This window comes from Mesoplodon bidens (genome assembly GCF_964165515.1).
Source record: "Mesoplodon bidens genome assembly, contig: HAP1_SCAFFOLD_312, whole genome shotgun sequence".
Classification (NCBI taxonomy): domain Eukaryota; kingdom Metazoa; phylum Chordata; class Mammalia; order Artiodactyla; family Ziphiidae; genus Mesoplodon; species Mesoplodon bidens.
Window position 1 is genome coordinate 101,320 of NW_027672635.1, and position 25,953 is coordinate 127,272.

Below are 25,953 nucleotides of genomic sequence, written 5' to 3' on the forward strand. Positions count from 1 at the left end.
ATGGAGAGAAACCGTCTGGATTTAATTTCATTATGAGGATGTCAAAATGTTAAATTACTTAAAATAAAACCCATATTGTTTTTATGCTAAGTTATAGTCTACATGTAGCTGGAAAAATGTTAAAAATATTTTTAAAGAACTACACATCTGGGCTTCCCTGGTGATGCAGTGGTTGAGAGTCTGCCTGCCGATGCAGGGGACACTGGTTCGTGCCCCGGTCCGGGAAGATCCCACATGCCGTGGAGTGGCTGGGCCCATGAGCCATGGATGCTGGGCCTGCGTGTCCGAGCCTGTGCTCCGCAACGGGAGAGACCACAACGGTGAGAGGCCTGCGTACCGCAAACAAACAAACAAAAAAATTAGAAGTATCTGAAATAAGCCTAAATTCAGAGTTAATCAGATTGGCCTGCTTTCTCAGGGGGACTGGAATTCACTGCTCTTTCCCCTCAACTCCCTGATGTCAGTGGCACTTTCCACAGATGAGGTGGCCTTCTCTGCCTACTGCAGAAGCTCAGTTCCCCCAGGCCCACTCCGTTTGAATCCCACCCTTGAGGCCAGGTGCCACCCTTCCCAGAACATTCGTGGTCTCATTTCAGTTTTTGACCTGCTCAGATTGAGTCCCTGTAGACTCTTTCTCAGCTTGAAACCTGATCTTCAACCCCTTTCCCTGACCTCGATGGTTACCTTCCTACTTTAGGTCTCAGGTGCTTTAGCTATAAAATGATATAGTTGCTCTTAATTCTAAAGTCTTCTTTCTAAAGCTCTACAATGTGGTGGCTCCTTGAAAATGTTTCTCTTTGCTGGTTTTAATTTTGTAGAGAATTAAAACCACAGCTACTCTAAAAGACAGTATGTTACATTGGATAAGGAAAGTGTGTTTTTGTAGTTAGATTAACAGGGATGGAAGACGACTTAGTATGTTTTAAGATACTCATGATCCATTCTAGTGAGAGTCAGGGGAAGAAGGGGAAGAGAGTTAATAAAATACCAAACCATTGTGACAAATTAAGTTAACCAAGATGTAGCTGATTAGTTACTACTTGAATAAGCCACACATATCCAATTCAAGTTTTCCTTTATTTTTCTAAGAAGGGATCCCAGTGAACTGAGTCCCATGTTCAGGAACTCCACGTTCAATGGCTTAGTCTTTAAAAACTGTTATGTTGCTGGAAGAAGAAATATTTCCCATCAAGTCCTAATTGATGTTTAGCTATCACGCACATTTGAAATAAATTTATTACTTTGCCTGATCTCAGTGTAATACATTCCAAAGGGGCAAAGAGCACACGAAAATTTATGGAGTCTCCATCTTCTACACTAAAGTGTGCAATAAATTACATAATATTGGGCCGTGAAATTCACAAGCCATAGAAACCACACCATTAGCAATGTATACAGTGGTAAACAGCAGGTAATGATAATCATATAAAACAAAATAGACTGTGTGTGTTGGCACTGCTGCCAATAAAGCAATCATTAAATGCATTCATAGGCATCTACGCTAGGTAAGCTCTTTGAGGGTAATTGCTATGAATTCTACATACCTGTCAGGATATTATATATAGTCCAGTTTCTACGGCCTTTATTCAGAGACGCTGAGAAACGGTTACTGTGGGTAAATTCAGACCTTTTCTCAATATAGAATTTGGTCAACATGCATTCTGAACAGCAAAATTTCACACTGCTTTCAATTTCCTACAGTAATTGCCACCTCAACAAATGCAGGATTAAGTATAATGGATTATAAGAAGTTAGAAAGGAAAGATGGAAGAAAAGAAGGAAGGTAGAAAAAAGTTGCGTATGGAGTACATCAACATTTACATAAAGAGTGGACCTAAAACTAACCTGAGGTTACCCTAAACTATTAGCGTATGATATAGAAGCATAAATGAAAAAAAAAACCAGCAAGGAAAACTCAAAGATTCTTTTTTTGTTTACTTTACTGCATATACACGTCCGTCTTAAACAATCTATATGCTTATATCCAATAAGAGCATTGTTTTGCAAGGCTATTTGGGTTCTATCAGCAGGTAAAGGTCGGACAACTCAACTTTAGCAGAGTTAGCCTTCAGGTGAATAATTGCTTCTTTCAGGTTGTGAGCATTTCAATTTTCCAGAAATGTTTCCCCAAAAATGAAAACTAAAAGAGTCCTAGGACAGCGTCCTTTAGAAGTTTTATAGTATCAAGGTTTTTGGAGGAAGAGTATCCTTGTCGATTATCAACACAATGATTCCAAGCAGGTCAATTTATGCTGAGAATATTATATAACAGACCCCACTTCACCTCCATTATACTGACAATGATCTTCCTTACTTCAACCTTGTGCTTCTTAGTAAAGTTGAAAATACTGAGCCAAGAACAGACAGTGACAATGCCAGAGACTCAGATGTACCTATAGGTGCCTTCAGACAACATCAGTCACCCAGGCTAAAGTCCTGGTTTAAAACAGCCCAACATGAATGAATCTCAAAAACCATATGCTGAGCAAGTGAAGCCAGATCAAAAGGGCACCTACCATATTATTCAACTTACATGAAATTCTAAACTGGGCAAAATTCATCTCTAAAGATAAAAATCAGATCCGTGGTTGCCTTGGGGTGGGAGATGGGGATACTTTTGCAAAAGCCTAGGAGGAAACTTTCTAGGGTTTTAGAATTGTTATCGATCTTATGGGGGTGGTAGTTATACAGATGTGTACATTAATTAAAAGTCATTGAACCGTTGACTAAACATGTCTGCATTTTATTGTGTGTAAATGATACCTTAATAAAGTTGATTACAAAATGAACCAAAAACAAAACAAAGAAGAAGAAAAACCTCTCAAGACCTCAAAGGAAATACACTGTTTTCTTCCAGGGTACCAGATTGGAAATGAGGCACTGGTCTGTTCTACCCTCAGATTATCCCGAGGATTATCTAGTCTACTTGAAAGCACTAGAGTCCCCTATCAGAAAAACTCACCCCATGTTTAATTACTTTGATTTCTTCTCTGCCTCTTCTCCCACACGGTGAAGTCATTTACGGAAGAAAAACCAGCTTTTTCCAACTTTGCATCATCACATATTCTTTCCAAAGCTACTATTTATGGAACAAAATTTGGCTACACTTTGTAAAAATCTAGTTTTTTGAGCCTTACAAATCTTAAAAGTTAACCTATTGCCTCCTTTGGAATTTGGAAAAAAAATTATTTTGAAAATGAATAGCTGAGATTTGACATTTTTGTGTTTTGTGATTTTCTCTTCCCCTAAGAGAGAAGTGAGTAGGAATGAGAAACACATACATAAAGAAAAAACAAATTATCTTGCTGCCTTTGCATGGTTATAATTTATAGGAAGCCCTTTTCAACAATAATCTATTATCAGAATCAATAAAAATAATCTCCATGAAGGCCAGGCCAGGATATTTGTCTCTTTTTCAGCAGATTGCAATACAAACCACATTCATGGATATGCTTCTTCATGATCTTTGTAATACTGTAACAGCTGACCATTTCCTCATGCCTCTTCACCTTAACTTAAACCTGGTTTTTCATTAATGACCTCACATTTCCTTCTCTATCACTTGGTTGTCGGCCTCTTTTCCAACTCCAACTCCAACTCGCATTTCACTCTGGAACCAAAGGAACACTCACACCTTCCTGCTTTTTAGTGGTACCTCAAGGTCATTACCATATTGTGATCACCCTGAAGAACAGCCAGACAATTGTTATTGCAGAGCCATCTGACAGTTTGTAGCTCTAAAAATTAACTAAGGACCGCATTTGTCAAAAATACCCTAGTTTAAGATTTTGGTAATATAGCAACAGTAATTCCGAAGTCATTTATGACGATCAGTGTGGGAAGCACCCTCCTTCGGGAAGATCCTTTGCCATACAATACACTTTCCCTGTCAGGTAATAAGGAAGCACGGCCGTGGAAATTAAACTTTTGTGGAAAGAAATACTTGGCTTCGAGAAGGCTTGAAGTTCATACATTTTTCTTGAATTAGATTCCCCATTAATTACATTATCCACAGAGAGGTAATTATCAGAATTATGTAAGCAATTAAGGAGATGCTACTCCACATTCTTTCAGCTTGTTGACCTTTCTCACTTTATTTCATGTGGCTATCTGAAACATCAGTGATTTACATGTCTTTCTTTTTTTTTTTAACAGATTTCTGTGTGTGTGTGTGTGTGTGTGTCCCCATGATGAAAACATCATTAAAATAAAATATCATGAATAGACTCTTAAGAAGCAGAGTCTACTTAAAGTCCTGGAAAATGTGAAAGCACTAATATTCATGGACAACTCTACACTCTGAACGCTACTCCAAATTTTATTGATCTCTATTTTGTCTAGGAGTTTTTCAAATTTTCTACCATGATCATTTGTTAGTTTTATAATTACATAATAAAGGCATTACATCATACAATCTTTTGTTATCCATTGCAGTTTTAAAACTATTCCTTTCCTTGTCCTCAGCAGATATGTCATAGATTATTAGTACACAAGCAAAGACTTTCAACGTAACAGTACTTTATAGTGAGAAGAACTATACTGAGCTATCTCTATCCTAAGACAATGCACTAGGAAAGCACTAGGAATTCTTAAGCACTAGGAATACAGAGACAATCAAGGGGCAAGTCCCTTGCCTTCGAGTATACATAATCATTATAGCAAATGCTTAAATAGCACTTAGTATATAATTCACCACAGCAGTCTTATTATACTCCTTTTAAATAGGTGAGCAGAGGAAGCCACAGGGAAGTCATAGGGTCAAGCCAGAATTTGAACCTAGGTAGACTAGTACACTGTCCACGGCTTTAACTACTATGATAATATATATATATATATATATATATATATATATATATATATATATATATATATATATATATATATATATATATATCTATATAACTCCAAGTATTCCGAAGTTACAAAGCACTTATCTACCAAAACTCAAAAAGGAGCACACAAAATTGCATAGAAAATAAACATGTAAAAGGTCATAAATAAACCACAATATAACCTGCTCCACATAATATACTGACTGCAGTGTCCTGGGCCTCTCCCATCCTTAGGTAGCTGGAAATTACAATAAAATAATACTTTTCACTTTTGGAAGCCACACTATCTCTCATATCAACCAACCAATTACTTCCTTATAGAGAATAGGAAATTAACCTGAATATCAGAAAAAAATATATATATATAGCATTACTGATGTAGAATCTTTATTTAAAGACAATAACTTCAATAGCAGAGGGAACTTTACCATTGCAGGCTTCAGATAACCTCTATATTTCTCAGATTTTATGCTAAATCATAAAATGCCATATTGTGTCTGAAGCTATTTTTTCAATAGTCCATTTTCTTAAATGGACTAGCAAAGCAGTAAATACTGAGGAAAATTTTGGCTCCCAAATCCTAAAGCCATTCTGATTATGCCTGGGTCATCATGGGGACATCATCGGAACTACCAGAGGACTGGCAGAAATACCAGTGGTCTAGCCAGCTTATAAATTAGAAATTATACAGAATCCAATTTTATTTTTTTGTTAAGTAATTCCTATGAGGTTTTTGGGATGTGAATGTAAAGTCCTTTGATGTGTAATCTTTATCCATTAGATAGGGAACAATGCCAATCCCCATCATAAATACGTTCACAATCTGACACTGAAAATCCACTGTAGGGCATAGGACCTGCAAATAGGATATGAATCACACACATCCATCCACTCATTCAGACAATCCACAAATATTCATTTTTAAGTCTACTATATGCCAATAATGTACCGGGCTCTAAGATGCTACACCATGCTAAATGCTGAAACAGACATACTCAGTTCTGGCCCTCCTGGAACTTATGACCTACAGAAGTGCCTTCATTGTAAATGGTCAGGACTCAGCCAATGCTATTATCATCAGCAGGTGACCAAATGATAGAGCTTGCTTTCTAAACAAGCTCCACACTCTTTGCTTTCAACATTTTTGCTTTCCTTCAAGCCACATAATCCAGTGGTCAGTTTCTCCCAGTTAGTGAGGTTTGGGGAAAATGTACCCAGTGAACAATTCCTTGTGGCCTCACTCTTTCCTCACACTCTCCTCTGTGCTCTTGAGCTAAAGAGACCTGGATTCAAGTCACTTGCTCTAACCTTATTATTTTAAAATAGGGCTGCTCCTGCTTTGAGGATTTCCACGGGATCAACACAGTAGCAAAGCAGCACTGAATCAGAAGCAGGTAAATTTCAAAATGACAGCTCTAAAAATATCCACTCTCCTTTTGTTCTCCTCCTATCCCTTTGCTCTGAACACCTCTGCTCTGAGGCTTTGCCTTTACCCTTCTCTGATTACTGCTCCAAAAGGGTTTCCAAGAACCGGGAGTATTTATGGTTTCACTTGCTCCCAAGTCCTTGGTGGGAAAGGATGCTTGCTTTCTGATTCTTACTAATTCCACACTCACATTGTTAACACAAAAATCATCATTTAAAAAAAAATTTCCTCAGCTTCATATTTCATCTGGGCCAACACTGAAAGAATATTTTCAAAGAAACAATATCCTCTCTCCTTTGCTCTTCTGAGTTTCACGTTTTTACCTCCAGTCTCATTTTCAACCCTTATTACGGGATGCATCACCAAAATAGAAGAAAGTTCTTTCTGCTTTCCCTGTACCAGCCAATTATTCTACTTTGTTCTGTCTCTAACGAACAGAATGCGAAATCAACACAAAGCCTGATTATGCGACCTCTTCCAAGGGAAAGGTCTGAGAGTTGTCTATTTACTAATGAAGCTCAGTGTGTATTAAGGGTTGACTGAAGCAATCATCAGGAATTTTCATCCCTTAAATTAGTGTTTTCCACCAGATGCACATCGTTCATTTCAGATAATATAACTTTTAAGTTCAGGATACAACTGGACAAAAGAAAAGAAAAAAAAGTAACCAACACAACATTTGCAGTAATAACACAGTAACAGCTATCATCCTTCCCTGAGGAATTCAGCCTACTTTATGGACACAATTTAGTACAAACTCATAAGAAAGCTAACAAAGCCCAAAACCACTTCACAATAGTGTAGAGAGGTAAAGGTCAAAACTTATTACTGCCAGGCCCAGCAGACAATGGCACCTACCGAAAAGAGCACAGGACAGGAAAACCTGGAAGCCTGTGTTCCAGCTTCGGTTATTCCTGTAAGCATTGGTATGATCTGAGTGAACTCAGCCTGCCCTGCTTTTTCCGTTTATAAAAACCTACATCATCCTCTCATTAGAATGAAATGCCGCATCTGAAAAGTTGCAGATCTCTTTAGGAAAGAAACAAAACTCATGTTTCTAACCAAAATGGAATAATTCAGTCAATGGAGACATAATAAAAAGCTGCCATAAAGCAACTGTTTACTTGAAATCTATCTTTTGTGGTGTATTTATATGGGTAAGGAGTGTAAGGATATCATAAGTAGAGTTACCAATTCTTCCAGAAATCAAGGTCATTGAGTTCAGATTCCAACTTTGACCTTGACCCAGGCTTACAGAGATGTAACATGTGCCAATACCTCATATCCACCATACATGGGAGAAACAAGGTATGCAGACAGATCTTCTTCTAAGTATCCCATATGTAGTGGTTTTAATACAGGGTCTCAGATTCGTTGCCATTCTTCACATCCAGATGTGGGCATTTTCCCTTGAATTTGGGCAGGCTTTCCATGGCTTCAAACAGTAGAGCAGGGGTCAGTAAATTATGGCTGGTGGGCCAAATCTAGGCCTCTACCGGCTTTTATAAATGAAGCTTTATTGGAACACAGCCATGTTCCTTAGTATATGTATTGTTTGTGTCTGTTTTCACATCACAGCAGCGGAGCTAAGTAGTTGCAAAAGAGACTGTATGGCGTGTAAAGCCTAAAATATTGACCGTCTGACACTTTATGGAAAAAGGTCTCCAACGCCTGCAATAGTATAAAGTGATACTATGTAACATCTAAGACTAGGTCATAAAAGGTCATGCAGCTTTTGCATGATTCTCCTGGAATGCTTCAACCCTGAACGCTCATTCTTGGGATACTCTATCTTGAATCCTAACTACCATGTTATGAGAAGTCCAAGCCACATGGGCAGCCATCTATAGGCACTCCAGGCAACAGTCTTTGTTGGGCACAGTGTTCAAGTCATCCCATCTCAAGGGCCAGACATGTGAATTAAAATTATCTAGATGATTGCAGCCCCAGCCATTTGAATCCTCATGAGCTGAGGTTTCAGACATCAGTCACAGAGTAGAGACAAGCCATCTCCTCTGCGTACTGTTTGAATCGCTGACCCACAGAATCTGGGCACATATTACAATTTTTGTTTATTTCACCACTAAGTTTGGACTTCTTTATTATGTAGCAATAGATAACTACAGCACTGTGTCTGTACACAGGAGATCTACATTTCACAGAGCACATACTTTTAGATGTGAATGTTGACTGCTCAATTTCTAAGAAGAACGTATACACACATATAGGTACAAAATAGTTATGTATATGTAAATATTAGACCTATATAAACTAATCTATATTATCCATAAAATGAGGGGCCCTTGATAATGGCTAACATTTCTTTTCAGTATTTATTGTGTTCCAAGAACTGATAAATTCTTGCATTGTATGAATTTTTTTAACCCTCATAGCAACTCGCTGAGAGAAGTAATGTTATCTCTATATTATAGATGAGAAAACTGAGGCAAAAACAGATAACATGCTCAAGAGTACTCAACAAGTAAATTTTAGAGTCAAGATTGGAACCCAAGTTCTCAAGGTTTAGATCCCTTACTCTTAGTCACCAAGCTATATACTGAGTAAGGAGATGAAAGCTGAAGCCATTACCTCATGCTCAAGAAGGTAGACAGAAACTTAGCAGGTATGGTTGAAAGAAAACAGGACTTGGAGTCGTAAGTCCAGAGCCTGAGTTATGAAATGAATTCTCCTCTCATCTAGATATAGGTTTGTTTTTAGAAAATGAAAAAGATCACTGCATATTTTGATGGTTAATTTCTGTACTTAATGATTACAAAAGAATGGAATTTTACCAGGGAGCTATTTTGCAATGACATAACTTATTGATTCAAATTCAAACCTTTATTATAAATTCTTGATTCAAAAGCAAATCTTTATTAAGTCTCCGTTGCATCAGAAGTCTTTCCCATTCTTCATTTCTTTTAAAACCCTTTCCTGTCTACTCTTGGCCAAAGCTTGAAGCCTAATTTAACATTGGAAATAAAATAATGAAATAGTCATAACACAGCAATTCCAATGCCTACTGAAATGGAAGCTCTAAATAATTTTCCAGATAATTTAGGAAATCAAAAATATTTACATCATAGATGCAAAGAGAGAAGTTACTTGTGTAATAAAATAAATGGTGAGGCAAAAAGTTTCTGGTCAAGTAGATTTGTTTAAATATGAACACTAATTTAAGCTCTATCCCGGTGCTAAAACCCAGTGACAGGTTGCATACAGTTTCTAAAGGGATAGTTCAGTGCATTGGGTCAAATTCATGACATAAAATGTGGTATTATTAGTAGTACTAGAAGACAGAGTGTGACTGTCTTCTTTGGGACATAGATAAAGACCCCAAGTTAGACAATATCAAGCACAAGTTATGTAGAATAAGATATTATCTCAGTCTTTGGAACATGTCATCCAGGATTGAACAAGAGGCAGATTTATTATGAAGTACATGAAGCCAGAGACAGTAAGCAATGAGTGGTAGTTGGTTAAAATAGACAGGTTTTAGAAGTAGAGGCAGGGATGTAGAAAACAAACTTAGGGTTACCAGGGGATTGTGGTGGGGAGGCTAAATTGGGAGATTGGGGCTGAAATATACACACTGCTATACATAAAATAGATAACTAATAAGAACCTGCTCTTCTTATTAGCACAGGGAACTCCACTCAATACTCTGTAATGGGCTATTTGGAAATGACTCTAAAAAAACCTAAAAGTGGATATATGTATATGTATAACGGATTCACTTTGCTGTACACGTGAAATTAACACAACACTGTAAATCAACTATATTCCAATAAAAATTTTTTTAAAAATAGGTTTTAAGAACCATAGTCAGGGAGCAGTGTGGATTGGAAAGACCTGGCAAGAAATGTTTCTGCATCCTCAGACAATGCTCCCCAAGCTGGCTATTGCAAGGGTGAGCATTTAAGAGATCTTTGACCTAAGGAGGACAGAAGATTAACAATCAACCCCAATGTGCATGAATTATTCTCCTCTGTGTTATCAGAAATCAGATGGCATCCTAGAGCAAGGGTCAGCAGATCTTTTCTGTAAAGGGTCAGATAGTAAATATTTTGGATTTTGTGTACCATACCTCTCCGTTGCAACTGCCTATCTGCTGCTGTAGCACAGAAACAGCCATGCACCATACATTAATGAATGGGTGTGGCTGTGTTCAAGCAAAATGTTATGTACAAAACCAGGAGTCAAGCGAGATCTGATCAGTGGGCCAGAGTTTGAGGACCCCAGTTCTGGGTCAGTGTTCACAGCTGAATGAGTCATGAGGCCTTAAGTTCCAGTTCTCATTGTACTAATTTCTACCTGGGTGAACTTGGGTTCATCCTTTTATTTATATGGGCCACTATATTAGTCAAGCTTCTCCAGAAAAACAGAACCAACAGCATGTGTATACAATGTGCCCATATATATTGATAGATATAGATCTAGATATCAATAATGATACCTAGATCTATATCCATATCTATATAAAGATAGAGAAAGAGAGAGAGAGATTTTAAACAATTGGTTCACACAATAATAGAGGCTTGGTCAATTCAAAATCTGCAGGTTAGGCTGTCTAGAGACTCTAGGAAGAGTTGCAGTTCAATTTCTGTAAGTCTTCTGGCAGAATTCCTTTTTGCGACAGGGAGGTCAGTCTTTGTTTTATTAAGAGCTTCAACTGATTGGATGAGGCGCACCCATACTATGGAGGATAATCTGCTTTACTCAAAGTCCAACACCAATTTAAATATGAATTTCATCCAAAACACCATCACGGAGACTACCCTGGTGGCGCAGTGGTTAAGAATCCGCTTGCAAATGCAGGGGACACAGGTTTGAGCCCTGGTCTGGGAAGATCCCATGTGCCGTGGAGCAAATAAGCCCGTGCACCACAGCTACTGAGCCCGTGTACCTAGAGCCCATGCTCTGCAACAAGAGAAGCCACCACAATGAGAAGCCTGCACACCACAACAAAGAGTAGCCCTTGCTTGCTGCAAATAGAGAAAGACCACGTGTGACAACGAAGACCCAACGCAGCCAAAAATATAAATAAATAAATAAATAAAAATTGTAAAAAACACGAAAACACCATCACAGAAATATCCAGAATAATATCTGACCAAATAACTGGGCATGGTGGCCCAGACAAATTGACATAGAAAATTAACCACCTAAGCCATAGTTTTGTCATCTTTTACTGAGAAATTTGACTTATCTGAACTATTTTGATAACTAGAAGATACCTTCTAGAGGTAACACCCTCAGGTTTTTACATGATAGGCAGCAGAGGGAAAGAGCCCATTTGTCCAGTCGATGACACCTAAAGGATAAAATTCTGTCTTCTCTTTCCAACCCACAAGGATGAATGCCAAAAATACATCACTTATATCTGCTTTAGCTAACATAGGATAGGTCTGGAACAGACCTATGCTCCCAGTAAGCCTCATGAAATGCTATTTCATTAAGGGGAGACTTTACTTGCTAAGATTAGAAGCAAAAGAGGGTGGTGGATGAAACACTGCCCAAGGATATAAGTTCATGCAAGGAAGCAGGAGAGAGAATGGGTATCCGAAGATGTGCGCTCTAAGCCAACACTAATTCCAAAGCATCAGGTTATAATTCAGGGAGCACAACTGCTGGGGTTTTTTTCCCCTCTTTTTTTCCCCCAAAGAGGGACAAATCAAGCATACTGACAAAGGAAGAGCATTAGTCACCACAGATAAATTCCTTTTTAGAGGTGATCTCACAAATAATTTGGCTCAGTGTAGACTATGATTTGGTTCCAAAAACCATAAGCTAGAGCATTTCATTCCAGGTCCCTCCTCAAATATCCATGATAGGTAGAAATTTGGCATCGGTAGTTCTTGAAATCTCCCCAGGTGATTATAATATGCAACCAGGGCTGAGAATCTGGAGATGTAGAGAGAATTTAAATTGAACTTTAGTTAAACAGTACAACAAGCTCTGACTCTACTGGCTGGAGCTAGAAAAGGGATATGCATTTACTGGGATGAGAAGATAAAGAAAACCAGGGAGTAAATCAAATGCTTTACACCTGTGCTTAGCTAATTGTTACTCAGATAATTCAGACAATCTTACAGCACCTGAACCCTGAAATTCCTTAGTTCTGTTTAAAAAAAAAGTAACTCTTCAAGTAACCGAACTCTGAGAATCATGTAAATCATAAAGAAAAAGAAGAAATCTCATTTTTTGAATTAGTTGATTTCATATATACTGTTTCACTTTCATGATATTAACTAGTTAGCTTTCTTTCCATTTTATGTTTGAGGAAAGTAAGGCTTTAAAAATCTTAGTAATTTTCTCAAGGTCACTTGTTAAGGGTGTGGTAGGCAGCATAATGGCTCCTAAAAATGCCCTCACCCTAATCCCTAGAACCTATTAATATGTTACCTTACATGGTGAAGAGGACTTTGCAGATATGACTGAAGTTACAGACCTTGAGATAGAAAGATTATCCTGGATTACCTCATGGAACAAATCTAATTGCATGAGTCCTTAAAAGTAGAAAACCATTCCCAACTGTAGAAAGAGAAAGAGAGAGATGTCCTAATAGAAGCAGAATCAGAGAGATTCAACATTTTGGGTTTTGTAGGTGGAGAAAGGGGACTCTGAGTCAAGGACTACAAGTGACCGCTGGAAGCGGATAAAGTCCAGGGAACAGAAACACCCCTAAGAGCCTCCAGAAAAGAATGTAGCTCTGCCAACACTTTTTTTTCTTTTTTAACCATCTATATTGGAGTATAACTGATTTACAATGGTGTGTTAGTTTCTGCTTCATAACAAAGTGAATCAGCTATACGTATACATATATCCCCATATCTCCTCCCTCTTGCATCTCCCTACCACCCTCCATTCCCGATCGCACCCTTGTAGGTGGACACAAAGCACAGAGCTGATCTCCCTGTGCTTTGCGGCTGCTTCCCACTAGCTATCTATTTTACATTTGGTAGTGTATATAAGTCCATGCCACTCTCTCACTTCATCCCAGATTACCCTTCCCCCTTCCTGTATCCACAAGTCCACTCTCTACGGCTGCGTCTTTATTCCTGCCCTGCCCCCTAGGTTCTTCATAACCATTTTTTCTTTTTTTTAGATTCCATATATATGTGTTAGCATACGGTATTTGTTTTTCTCTTTCTGACTTACTTCACTCTGTAGGACAGTCTCTAGGTCAATCCACCTCACTACAAATAACTCAATTTCATTTCTTTTTATGGCTAAGTAATATTCCATTGTATATATGTGCCACATCTTTATCCATTCATCTGTCGATCCTGCCAACACTTTTACTTTACTCAATTGAGACCAATGTCAGACTTGTAAGGTAATCAATTTACATTGTTTTGAGTCACTATATTTGTGGTAATTTGTATGAAAGCAATAAAAAACTATTACAGGGGTCCTACAGGAGCCAGGCTATATATTTATACTTAAGTATTTCTGAAATGAATTTAACCTTGTGATTGACAGCAGCAGCAGCTTCCAAGGGATCCCACCACACACCTGAGGCAAAAGCAGCCTAATACAAAGCAGTGACAGCAGCAGGTCACTGCCCCACACTTGGGGTAGAGGGGGACTTGATCTACTGTAGCAGCAGCATAGCCTGAATGGGAACCCATCCTCCTGTGGCACTAGTCCCATCAACATTAGTCTAATCTGCTAGCACCTGCTGCGCCAACAGGCCCAACATATACAAACCCTCCAACTCAGCAGCATTAAGTGAGCCAGACTCAGTGTTTCCTGAAACTCATATCCAATGGCACTGGAAAGCCCAGATATCACCTAATGTTATGAAAACATAAAAAAAAAACAATAACAGAAGACTGGGAACTTCAGAAAGAAAAGGGGAACAATGGAATGGGTGAAAACAAATGGGGTAAATATAAGAGACTATCATTAGCCTCATGAGTTTCTTAAATACTATCTGATGGTCAAAGCAAATATTATGACACCATCTGATGTGGTTCTCAATGTAGAGAAAGGAAATACTACAGAAAATCATACTTTAAAACTGGGGAATATTAAGAGACTAAATGGAAGTAAAATTTTGAAACTTCACTTGAAGTAATAAAACACTGATTCCAGTAGGCTATGGTAAGTTACATATGTATACTGTGATGCCAAAAGTAACCACTAAGAAAACTATACAAACAGTATACACAAATGATTATAAATAAATTAAATTAAAATGGACTTATTAAAAAATGTTTAAGTAACCCACCAGGCAAAATAAGAGAAACACAGGATTGAGAAACTAAGGTAAAAGACAAAACAAAAAATAAAATGGTAGACCTAATCTTTAACATAGCAATAATTACATTAACTGTAAATGATCTAAATAACCAAGTCAAAGACAGAGATTGGAAGAGTAGATTAAAAATTCACAAGCATGATCCAACTATATACTGTCTATAAGAAGTTTACTTTAAACATCATGATATAGGGAGTTCAAAGTAAAAGGAAGATAATGATATATCATGTGAACGTTAATCAGAAAAAGTAGGAATGGCTATATTAATATCAGATAAAGTAGACTTCAGAGCAAAGGAAATTATTAGGGGCAAACAGGGTCATTACATAAAGATAACAGGAATAATCCACCTAGATGACCCAATGATACAAAATGTGTGTGCACCAAACAACAGAACTTCAAAATACATGAAGCAAACACTGAAAAAAGTAGTAAAAGGAGAAAATTTTAAATCCACAATTATTATTTGAGACTTCAGCACAGCAATTTATAGAACTACCAGAGAGAAAAATCAGCAAGAATATGGAAGAAATGAAAACATCATCAATCAATAGGATATAACTGACATTTAAAGAACACACTCAGTAACAGCAGAATACATATTCAAGTGTCCATGGAATATTCACTCATATACTATATACTGGGCAATAAAAAGAACCTTAGCAGATTTAAATTGTAATGTGCCTAAGTGTTGGATGCTAAGACTCAGAGGTTTTCTTATTTCTTTCATTTATATATTCATAAAAAAGTTAGCAGATTTAAAAGAATTAAAATCATAGAGTATGTTCTCTAGCCATAATGGAATCAGACTAGAAATCAATAACAGAAAGACAACAGGAAAATCTTCAATCACGTGAAAACTAAACATCACAATTCCAAATAACTCATGGGTAAAAAAGACAGCATCAAGGAAATATTTTTTAATGCATAGAATAAAAGGAAATGGAGATATAACAGATCAAAGTTTGCAGAATGAAGTGAAAGCAATGCTGAAAGAGAAGTCTATAGCACTAAATTGGGAAAGAAAGTGTTTCAAAGCAATAATCTAATTTTCTATATTACAACAGTAAAAAAGGAAGAGGAAAAAACACTAAACAAGCAGAAAGAAGGAAATAATAAAGATGAAATAGAAATCCATGAAACTGAAAACAGGAAAATAGGGGGGAAAATCAATGAAACAAAAGGCTGGTTCTTGGAAATAAACAATCTAATCAATAAAGATCTAGCAAGACTGATAAAGATAAAAAGATGGATGGCACAAATCACAGATATCAGAAATGCAACCAGGGATACCATGGCATATCCTGCAGGTTAATGAGGAACAAGTTGTTATGAGCAAGTCTACACTATAAATTGAAAAATGTAGGTGAAATGGGCCAATGCTTCTACACTCAAAACTACCAAAACTCAGCCAAGATGAAATAGATAATCTCAGTTTTCCTGTAACCATTAGAAACACTGTTTTTTCATTTAAAAACTCCCAAAAGGAATATTCAGGCTTAGATGTTTCACTTTTACCCAAGACATAAAGAATTAACACCAATTTTACATGATTTGATAAGAAATAGAAGTAGAAGGAACAGTTCCTAATTAAATTTATGAAGCCAGTATTACCTTGATACCAAAACCGGACAGGGATACGATAGAAAGAAGAAAACTACAGACCAATATTTTTTATGAAATTGGCTGTAAAAATCCTCTGCCAAATATTAGCAAATTAAATCCAGAAATATATAAAAAGAATAATATACCATGACCAAGTGGCATTTATTCTAGTTATGCAAAGTTGGTTAAATATTTTAAAATCAAACAATGTTATCCACCATATCCAATAGATTAAAGGGAAAAGTCATGTGATCCTATCCAATAAGGCAGAGAAAGCACTTGACAAAATCCAATCCCATTCATGATTTTAAAAAAAGAAGAAAAAAGAACTCCAAGCAAACTAGGAATAGAAAAGGAACATACTGAAACTCATAAAGATGATCTACAAACAACCTATACCGAGATTATATTTAACCGTGAAAGACTGAATGCTTTCTCTGTAAGATCAGAAACAAGGCACAGATATCTGCTCTCACCACTTTTATTAAATGTATTACTGGAGGTTCTAGTAAGAAAATAAAGCAAAAATAAATAAATACATACATTTAAAAGTTAAATTTTTAAAAAGTTCATTTAAAAGATAAAAGGACTATTCCTACTATGTTGAATAGGAAGGAATATATCCTACTGAATGTTGAAGAGTAATATATCCTATTATATTGCCTAAGGAAAAGTAAAACTGTCTGTGTCTGAAGAGGACATGATAATCTAAATGGAGAAAATACCAAGGAATCCACAAAAAGCTTGAGAAATAATATTAGTTTGTAAATGTTTTAGAGTACAAGATCAACACAATTTTATCACATTATATATTAATAACAAATGTGTAGAAGCTTAAATTAAAATATGTGATGCCATTTACAACTGACCTAAATAAATACTTAAATACAAGCCCAATAGGACATTTATAGGACCTCTATACTGAAAATTACAAAATGCTGATGAAGAAAAATTTTAAAGTCCCAAACAAATAGGGAGACATACCTTGTTCATGGATTAGGAAACACAACATAATAAAGATGTCAATTCTCCCCAAGTTAAGAGGCTTAACACAATTACTCTTAAAATGCCCTCAAGGTTTTTGCGGATATAGACAAGCTTTTTCTAAGATTTGTATGGTAAGAAGAGGCTGAAGAATAGCTAAAACAATTTGTAAAGGAAGATTAAAATGGGAGGAATTAATCCACCCAATTTCAAGACTTTGCAGTAATTTTGGAGGGTAGATACATAGATCAATGGAATGGAATAGAGAACCCAGAAATAGACTGACGTAAATACATTTAACCTGTTTTTGACAGCAGTGCAAAAGCTATCAAGGAAGAATAGACATTTCAAAAAATGGTACTGAAACAGTTGGACATCCCTTGACAAAAACAAACAAAAAATGAACCTTAACCTAAACCTCCACACCTTACACAAAAATTAAATCAAAGTGGATCATAATCTTAAATGTAAAAGCAGGACATTTTTAGAAAAAAAAATAGAAAATCTTTGGCATCTAGAACTAGGTGAATAATTCTTAGACTTGACACCGAAAGTATGATCAATAAAAGCAAAAACTGATAAATTGTATCTCATCAAAATGAGTTAAAAATGCTTCATAGAAGATCCTTTTAAGTGGATGAAAACTCAGATTACACAGTGGGAAAACATATTTGAAAATCCCATATGAGACAGATGACTTGTATCTATAATATACAAAGAACTCTCCAAACAACTTAAAAAAATCCAACTAGAAAATAGGCAGAGGACAGGAACAGACATTTCATGGAAGAGAATATACACATGGCAAAGAAGCACATGAAAAGATGCTCAACATCATTAGCATTAGGGAAATGCAAATTAAGACCATAATGAGATATCAGAGAATAACTAAAATTATAGTGACAACATCAAATGCTGGCGAGTACGTAGAAAAGTTATATCACGTCACTGGTGGGAAAATAAAATGGTTTAGCCACTCTGAGAAACAGCTTGACAGTCTCTTTTAATCCTAAAATTAGATTCACCCTACAACGCAGTACTTGTACTCTTGAGCATTTATCCAAAAGAAACAAAAACTTAATTAAGTTCCCACAGAAACTTACACATAAATGTTCATAGCAGTTTTATTTATCATAGCCAATAACTGGCAACTACCCAAATGTCTTTCAATGGATGAATGTTGAAACAAATTGTGATAAAATCTTATGATAGAATACTACGGAGCAACGAAAAGGAACAAATTATTAATATATGCAAAAATTAAAATGAACTTCAAGGGAATGATGCTGAAGAAAAAATTTTTAAAAGCCAATCTCCGAAGATTAAGTAATTCATGATTATGTTTACGTATTATTCTTAAAATAACAAAACTGTGGAGATAGAGAACAGATTAGAAGTTGCCAAGGGTTAGAGATGGGGGTAGAAGGTACAGTGGGGAAACTTTGTGAGGTTTTTGTGGTCCCAGTACAAATAATACAGCACTCTTGGTTTTAATCCCTAAAGATTTTTAAAAACAATTCCTAATAAGAGTTGTCCAGATATTTAGCAATGGCAGCAGATTACAGGTATAGCTCCCCAACATGACAACTTCAAAAGAGATTGTACTAATTCAATGCATATGTTAATTTTAAAAAGGCCAGTCACAGTACTTAAATGGTATATATCTTAACGATATTATTCTAAGTATCTAGCTGTACCAGATGGACTAGCAGGATTTTCTGTACATTCAATCTTATTTAAGACAGTAAATCTTATAATAAGAGAGTTAAAAAAAGAAAAAGAAAAACAAACAAACCTCAACTACAGTTGGATATTCTCATAGGAAGATGAGGTGAAAATATGTAGCAGTGGTTCAAAAGCTTAAGCAGTGGCACCTAAATTTGGCTGCATATTAGAATCATCTGAAGCACTTTTTAAAAACCCTCACACTGACTGTTGGTCATCCTAGACCAATAAAATAACTTTAAATCTCCTCAGACGATGCCAGTGTCTAGCCAGAACTGAGAACCAGCAGACTAAGCAGAAGGGGATGTTTCTACAAAGATTTCTTAACAATAAGTCCTTTCACCCAATCAGATTTACCTTCCCACAAAGGGGTAAAGAAGGCTAGATGCTGACCATACTTGCTTAGCTGTAATTAGCACTTGTGACTCGCCCAAATCCTAGATCATGTTTCCCCTAAATTTCATGTTATTCCCTAAGTTTTTCAAATCCAGGGCTAAGGGGTTTGCCAGGATGAGGTTTTAAGTGTTCACACAGGGGAAGTCCCTGGCAAACCAGGACAGCGGTCACTACATTGAATTGTAAAGCATCCTAAATAACCCTGCCACTGCTCCCAGATACTAGTCTGTGCCAACCAGTGGAGAAAAGGCATTCTCCATTACTACCACGGCAAATGCTGCTGTACTTGCCTTGGCTACTCCCTATCTTTTCCAGGCATCACTCCCCTTCACCTGCTGGTGGACACTTTGGCCAGCTGACAATGCAGATCTTTTCAAACTTTAAGGTGAATAAAAATCATATGGAGGGCCTGTTATAACAGAGATCACTGAGCCCCACTAGAGTTGCTGATTCCATAGGGCTGGGATAGGGCCCTAAAACTTGAATATCTGACACATTATCAGGGGACGCTGGTAAAGCTGGTCAAGTTGTTACCGAATGCAGGTTCATGTGTCTGAAGCACAGTGAGGCCAAACAAACCTAAAGGTTGGAGTCTGGAGAAGAGAAAGGTTTATTGCAGGACCGAGCAAGGAGAGGGGTGGTCCGTGTTCCAAAACCCCTGAAATCTCCAAAGGATTTCAGCAAAGTATTTTTAAAGGCCAGGTGAGGGAGGGACATCCCAGGGCATGTGATCAGCTCGTGCACAATCCTCTGATTGGCTGATGTTGAGGCCACAAGGCAGGTAACATTATCCATCCTTAGGTGCCAGGAGGTCTGAGGGCTACGTGCTCATGATCATCAAGGAGTTCATTTCTTCCATTGGGTGGTGGTTTTTAGCATCTGAAAACTCAAGAAATATGCCTGAGATACTATTATCTGAGTACTTCAGAGAGAAACTACAATAGAGGATATGGCGGATGGGTCTGTCCTAGGAAGGCCCCATAGGGTACTGCTTGGTTACAAGGTGACCATACTTTGAGAACCACTGCTCTAGTGGCTTGGAATGTTAAGAAAGCAATGGAAGAATCCCTTCCCAGATCTAGATTCTAGTATCACCAGCTATTTTGGTGGGAGGAAGGGTAAGTTTTGTCCTTGCTTGGACTTCTTGTTCATTTATATCAAAGCCTATTTGAGGCAGTGCGTTCGGCAGTCCTGCAGATCTGTCTTTTGCTTCAACAGTGTTTGGAATGAACAGACCCAGGGACGCTCCTTGCTCCAGCCCCCGACCACCTTCCAACCTTTCTTCCTTTCGCAACCTTTGGAATCAGACACTCAGCTATCCTCAGCCTCCAGGACAGGCCAACACCAGTTTTTGAGCTTAGCTCCTTATCACTGATCAACCACGAGTTCACAGGTTCGTCAGAATTATTCCACCGAGGTGGAGGCCGCCGTCCACCGCCTGTTCAACATGCATCTGTGGACACTTACCTCTCTCTGAGCATCTATTTCGACAGCAACAATGGGACTCTGGACAGTATGGGCCACATTTTTCGCCAACTGGCTGAGGAGAAGTGTGAGGGTGCCCAGCGCCTCTTGAAAATGCAAAACCAGTGCTGCGGCCGCGCCCTCTTCCAGGATGCGCAGAAGCCTTCTCAGGATGAGTGGGGTAAAACCCAGGATGCTGTGGAAGCCGCCATTCTTAGGGAGAAGAATCTGAACCAGGCACTAACGGATCTGCGCGCCCTGGGTCCTGCCCGTGCAGACTCCCAGTTCTGTGATTTCCTGGAGAGCCGCTTCCTGGAAGAGCAGGTAAAACTCATCCAGAAGATGGGAGACCACCTGACCAACCTCCGCAGGCTGGCTGGTCCGCAGGCTGTGCTGGGCGAGTATCTCTTTGAAAGGCTCACCCTCGAGCCAAACAGGAGTCTCTGAAGTCCAGCCGCGTCTGAGGAGACCCTCTGGCGTCAGAGCTTCTGCCTGAAGCCCCGCTCTGCAGCCACTAGGCAGCTTTGTAACCGCCCTGGAGCCCTCTCCCAAGCCTTGGACCAAATGGAAACAATAATGCTTTTTGCAGAAGGAAAAAAAAAAGCCTATTTGAAATACAAACAGAATAAAGTGAAAAAAAGAAATATATACATATATTCACGTTCTTTTAACATATGAATTGCCCCACTTTATCTGTGTGAAATAAGTTTGTTCCCATTATTGGGCTGGTTCTCAAGCTTTGCTGCTCGTTTGAATTACCTAAAGAGCTTTGAAGAAAAACATTGGTGTCTGGGTCCCAGCCCCAGAGATTTTGATTCAGTAGGTCTAGGGAGGAGCCTGGGCACGGGAAGGTCTCAGAGTTCCCCAGGTGATTCTAATGTGCAGCAACTTTGTGAACCACCTCTTGGCTTCAATGCAGCTAGTCATCAGATATTAAATCTAAGACACATGGACTACTAGTGCGTGAGCTCTGTCGCTAGGTGTATTCCATTTTCTTTCTCCTGGAAGATTCGTGCCAGGGAAGATGATTGATAGTTGTGTTACTTCTCTGAAATGGATGGAAATTTCCAATTAGCGTGAACAGGGGAGGGTGAATGGGTGAATGCAATAAGGTGTATCATTTACGTATTGCCCTATGTGTATGGCTAGAAGCTTTTGCAACTGAGGTCTGCCCTACTTTTCATGCTAATGGTAATGCTTGTCCTCCTAATGCAGCCGTAAACTTTATAAGCCCATAGGTAGACAGCATCACAAAATATTTACCCCTCCCCACTGGCCCACTCTCAAGCTTCACTCCCCTTCCCCAATACACAAATGTACATCAATGCGCTTGAGACCAATATCAACATACTGACCTTCAATTCTTCTACTCTGCAGCTTCCCTCTTATCAGGAGATGTCAGCATTTAGTGCAAGGACAAATGCTTGCCTCTTGAGGAGTAATGTAGACAAAGCCTCCAAGAGACAAATAGCCCTCAGGGAGGGGGAAAAAGTCTTTCAAAAAGGTTGATGCCCAGAGGAGGCATTTTCAGTCATCTCAGCTTAGAGGTCAAATATCCAAAATTAAAAACGTTAAAAAAAGAAGAAGAAAGCAAGGAAGAAAAGAAGGAAACAATTTTCTTATCTCATAGTAATAAGGCAGTTTTCCTTAAAAAAAAAAGACTTAAATTCTCTTTCCTAATCAAAATGTGCTTTTCCATCTTTAGACTATTCCTCTTATATCCTGTATTATTCATGATGTTTAATTCTTGAAATAGCACATGGCTGAAAACAGAAGCTAACCTCTTGTTCACTATGAATTGAATCTTCTTTTCCTAGGACCCGTCTACAATGTACAATTTGGGGTTGGCCAACATAATTATTTTCTCTGAAATACGTTACAGCATTTTGCCTTTTCAATATATAGTTATACAATACATTGATAACACAACATATTTAATATAGTCAATATAGTAAATACAGCTATAACACACATGATATGATGCCACTTTGGTGATTTTCTTCATCCATGTAATTCTGAAATTTGACAGTATAGTTTTCATATTCTAATGAGCTGAGTATTACCTTTGCAAGGATAGAAAAATAAAATAAATTCATAATATTCTTGTGTGGTTTGCCCCTGGGGTGGATTACCATAATGGGGGGATATTTGAGCCTTTCCCCAAGTCATTAAAAATCCTCCAGCGAGCAGCCCCTTGTCCTCTCCAGGGAGTGGGGGGAAAGGATCTTTAATCATAATAATCCTGGGGGGAGAAATCTCGGAAATAAGACATCTGCTTCTGTGCCTTGTTGTTTTGCAGAATAGCAATGATTGCCTTAGCAGCTTCTATTGCCATATGTATACAATAAGTAAATGAACAGAAAATTGAATGAACGCATAAAAGAAGGATAAACCCACCCAGCTTAACAAACCCACTCTCTCACCTGCTGTGCCCCGAAACATGAAAGAAAGAATCATGGGATCATAAGGATTAATAAAATAACAGTCTCTGTTAACAATATTGACAGGAGGTATAAGGATAATTTGTCTGATGTGGGACCAACAGCTTAACTAACTGCTTAATTCTTTTTTTTTAAGGGCAATTCATTCATTTATTGTTTAAAGATTGTAAGACATCTGAATTTTTGTAGCACAATTTAAATGTTTTACTTTTTTGATAAAGCAGAGTATAATAGCAAAAACAATTAGTTTCCAGTAATATCTATATCTCTATTCAGAATTAAGTCTTCCACAGACATGTAACCTGGAAACAAAAGCCTGTTACAATAAGCAAAGCTTCAACGGAGTGGCTACTTTTCGGGCCAGGGAAAGGTTCATCCCTATAGGAGGATGATGTGCTATGTAAAATGGCTGCAAGGTCACAGCCTTGAGGGCGTTGGAAGTCTACTATCCTATTCCACATTACGTAGTTCAGGGAACTTCAAATGTCTGTTCATCTGCAACCAAGCTGGCAACCTTTAACTGCTATTTCAAGCAGGTAAGAAATAAATGAAAAGAAATCCCTACATTGATGTTCCTTGATTTACACTGTTAAATGGTTCATTAACATGTAATTCTGGCTAAGAATTACATTTGAGACTCCTTGCTCAGATTTTGGTTAACAGTACAAATCTTTCAGAAATTCATGTTTTTATTAATCAATAATTTGTCAGCTAGGATACGTTCAGGCATCAGCTGCAACATCAAAATAGGTGCACTGCCTCAGCGCTTTGGAAAGACATAATCTAAAACACTAATAGCAGACAAAATATCTGTTACTAGACAGCATATGTGCAGTACAGCAAGACAAAAACATATTCATATGTGCCACGGACCAGCCTCAGAAAGAGGATTTCACCGCCCAGGGTCAGAAGGGACGGGGTAAGGAACTGAAGTAGCACCGACGAATGGGGTCAGAAGGACCAAGACAACTGACGGTTGCAAGGCAAGTTTTATTATGCTACAGTTGCAGATTATATAGACTAGAAAAGGGAAGGTTGCCAGACGGTGGTTTACATTATCTAATGACTGTCTCGGCTCAAGGTTAACTTCCCTGGCAGAAAACCCATAAACCCAGAATCATCCAAAATAACCTGCACGTGCAGGGTGGAGACAGATTGGCTTGTCTCATTTTACATACTTTCTGATTTCTGGGCCCTGGTGATTTATCTCCCGTGGAATGGAACAAGGAGGGGAACAAGTAGGGACAGTCCCTTCGAGCAGCGGCGGCATGCCTGGCATGTCTGTAGCCTGCTCTCAAGGCTGATTGCTTCCCACAGGTCCCCCTTCTTTATTTTTTAATTTTTGCTGCAAAATAATTCCATGAAGCTTAGTGCCGAGAGTAGTATACTGTAGCATGAGGATACGAAACAGACATGAGAAGATTATTATCAATAATAGGCAAATTATGGCCAGGGTAATAACTCCTGACAACCCTCTAGTAATCCACGACTAAGGGTTTAACCACTTTAAATGATCCAGTAAAGTTTGAATTACATCTTCTGGTGAAATATCATCAAGATGTGCATGTTGTATATCCTGAATTTCAGCATTTAATTTCTTAAGATCAAGACTAATATTATTATCTGACCAAACACTCAGCAGATGCATTTTTACTTTTTCCCATTCCCAAATACAGTCATTGTACTTGTAAGGAATAACACAAATCCACGTATACTTTGCATGACAAGCTAAACGCATCCTCAATTTTAATGCTGCCATCTGATCTCCAATCCTCAAAATTGCGTTTTTAAATTCATCTAACTTGTTATTAATCTGTAAATCTATGTGACTTTGTAAAGATTAAGCAAGACTGGTATTTTGAGATAATTGATTAGCAAAGTGAGCATGATTAATACTCTGTGAAAGAGCAAGACGGGCAGTAGCCGCGGTAGCAGACAGAGCAGCCAAGGCAAGTAAACTTACTATTAGCCACCCAATAAAGCGTCTCCTTCTCTGCAAGGCTTTAGAGAGTTCCACCCATGCCTGTACTCCAGTATCTTCATACCAAGGTTCTCTCAGATGTACAGGCACCATAACATATATGGGTTGCCTTAGTATAAGCACAGATTGTGTTCCTGCAGAAGGGAACATACAACTGCTAAAAATACAATGAACACAGCTAATATTATATCCTCCTTTGGAAGAATTACCAATGTTAATAGAACCAATCAAAAGTGTATATGGAGGAGCAACACAAGTTATAACAGGTGTATTGGAATAAGTTAGAGCTAGTTTCCATATATCCCAGTTCTTTTGAAATGTGATAAACCTATCTATGATGGGAATAGAAGAGAGAAGAATTGACCCCTTGGTATGATCTGTAGTACACCATATTTGGTTATTATTCCAAGATGCATTGCAACATTCAAAATTGGATCCAGCAAAGTTAATGGTCATAAAAGGAGGAAATTGAGGTTTTGATTTTCTGTTAAGAATAGTAACCTTATGTCCAACTATAAGTATCCCTTGTCCTCCAAGTAAATGCTTCATACAGAAATAATTTCCTGAATCTTCACCTGGAACCTTGGCTATAGTAATAGCGGAATCCCAAAGTGGCGAGGCATATGAGATTCGACCTCTAATATTAATAGCTTGCCCATTTTTATACCAAATGATGGTATCCTTAAGATCCTCTCGTCGGCTGGTAGCCGGGCCTGTAAGAGTAATGTTGGTTCCTGTAAAATGAAGGTTCACAAAAGCAAAACAGTGTAATAAATGAGTGATAACATGTTTAGTAGCTTCTCGGGTCTGTGCTGTAGCACAGAGGAAACCAG

The 25,953-nt window shown here is 37.9% G+C and overlaps 1 pseudogene across 1 annotated transcript in view; it reads left to right on the plus strand.

The window, feature by feature from the left end:
* LOC308609862 (ferritin light chain-like) overlaps positions 1 to 21,311 on the plus strand; it is a 40,260-nt pseudogene extending 18,949 nt beyond the window's left edge. Inside the window, exon 2 of the transcript in view lies at positions 20,621 to 21,311. The product of the transcript in view is annotated as a ferritin light chain-like (transcript). The remainder of the gene's footprint in view (positions 1 to 20,620) is intronic.
* The last annotated feature ends 4,642 nt before the right edge of the window (positions 21,312 to 25,953 follow it).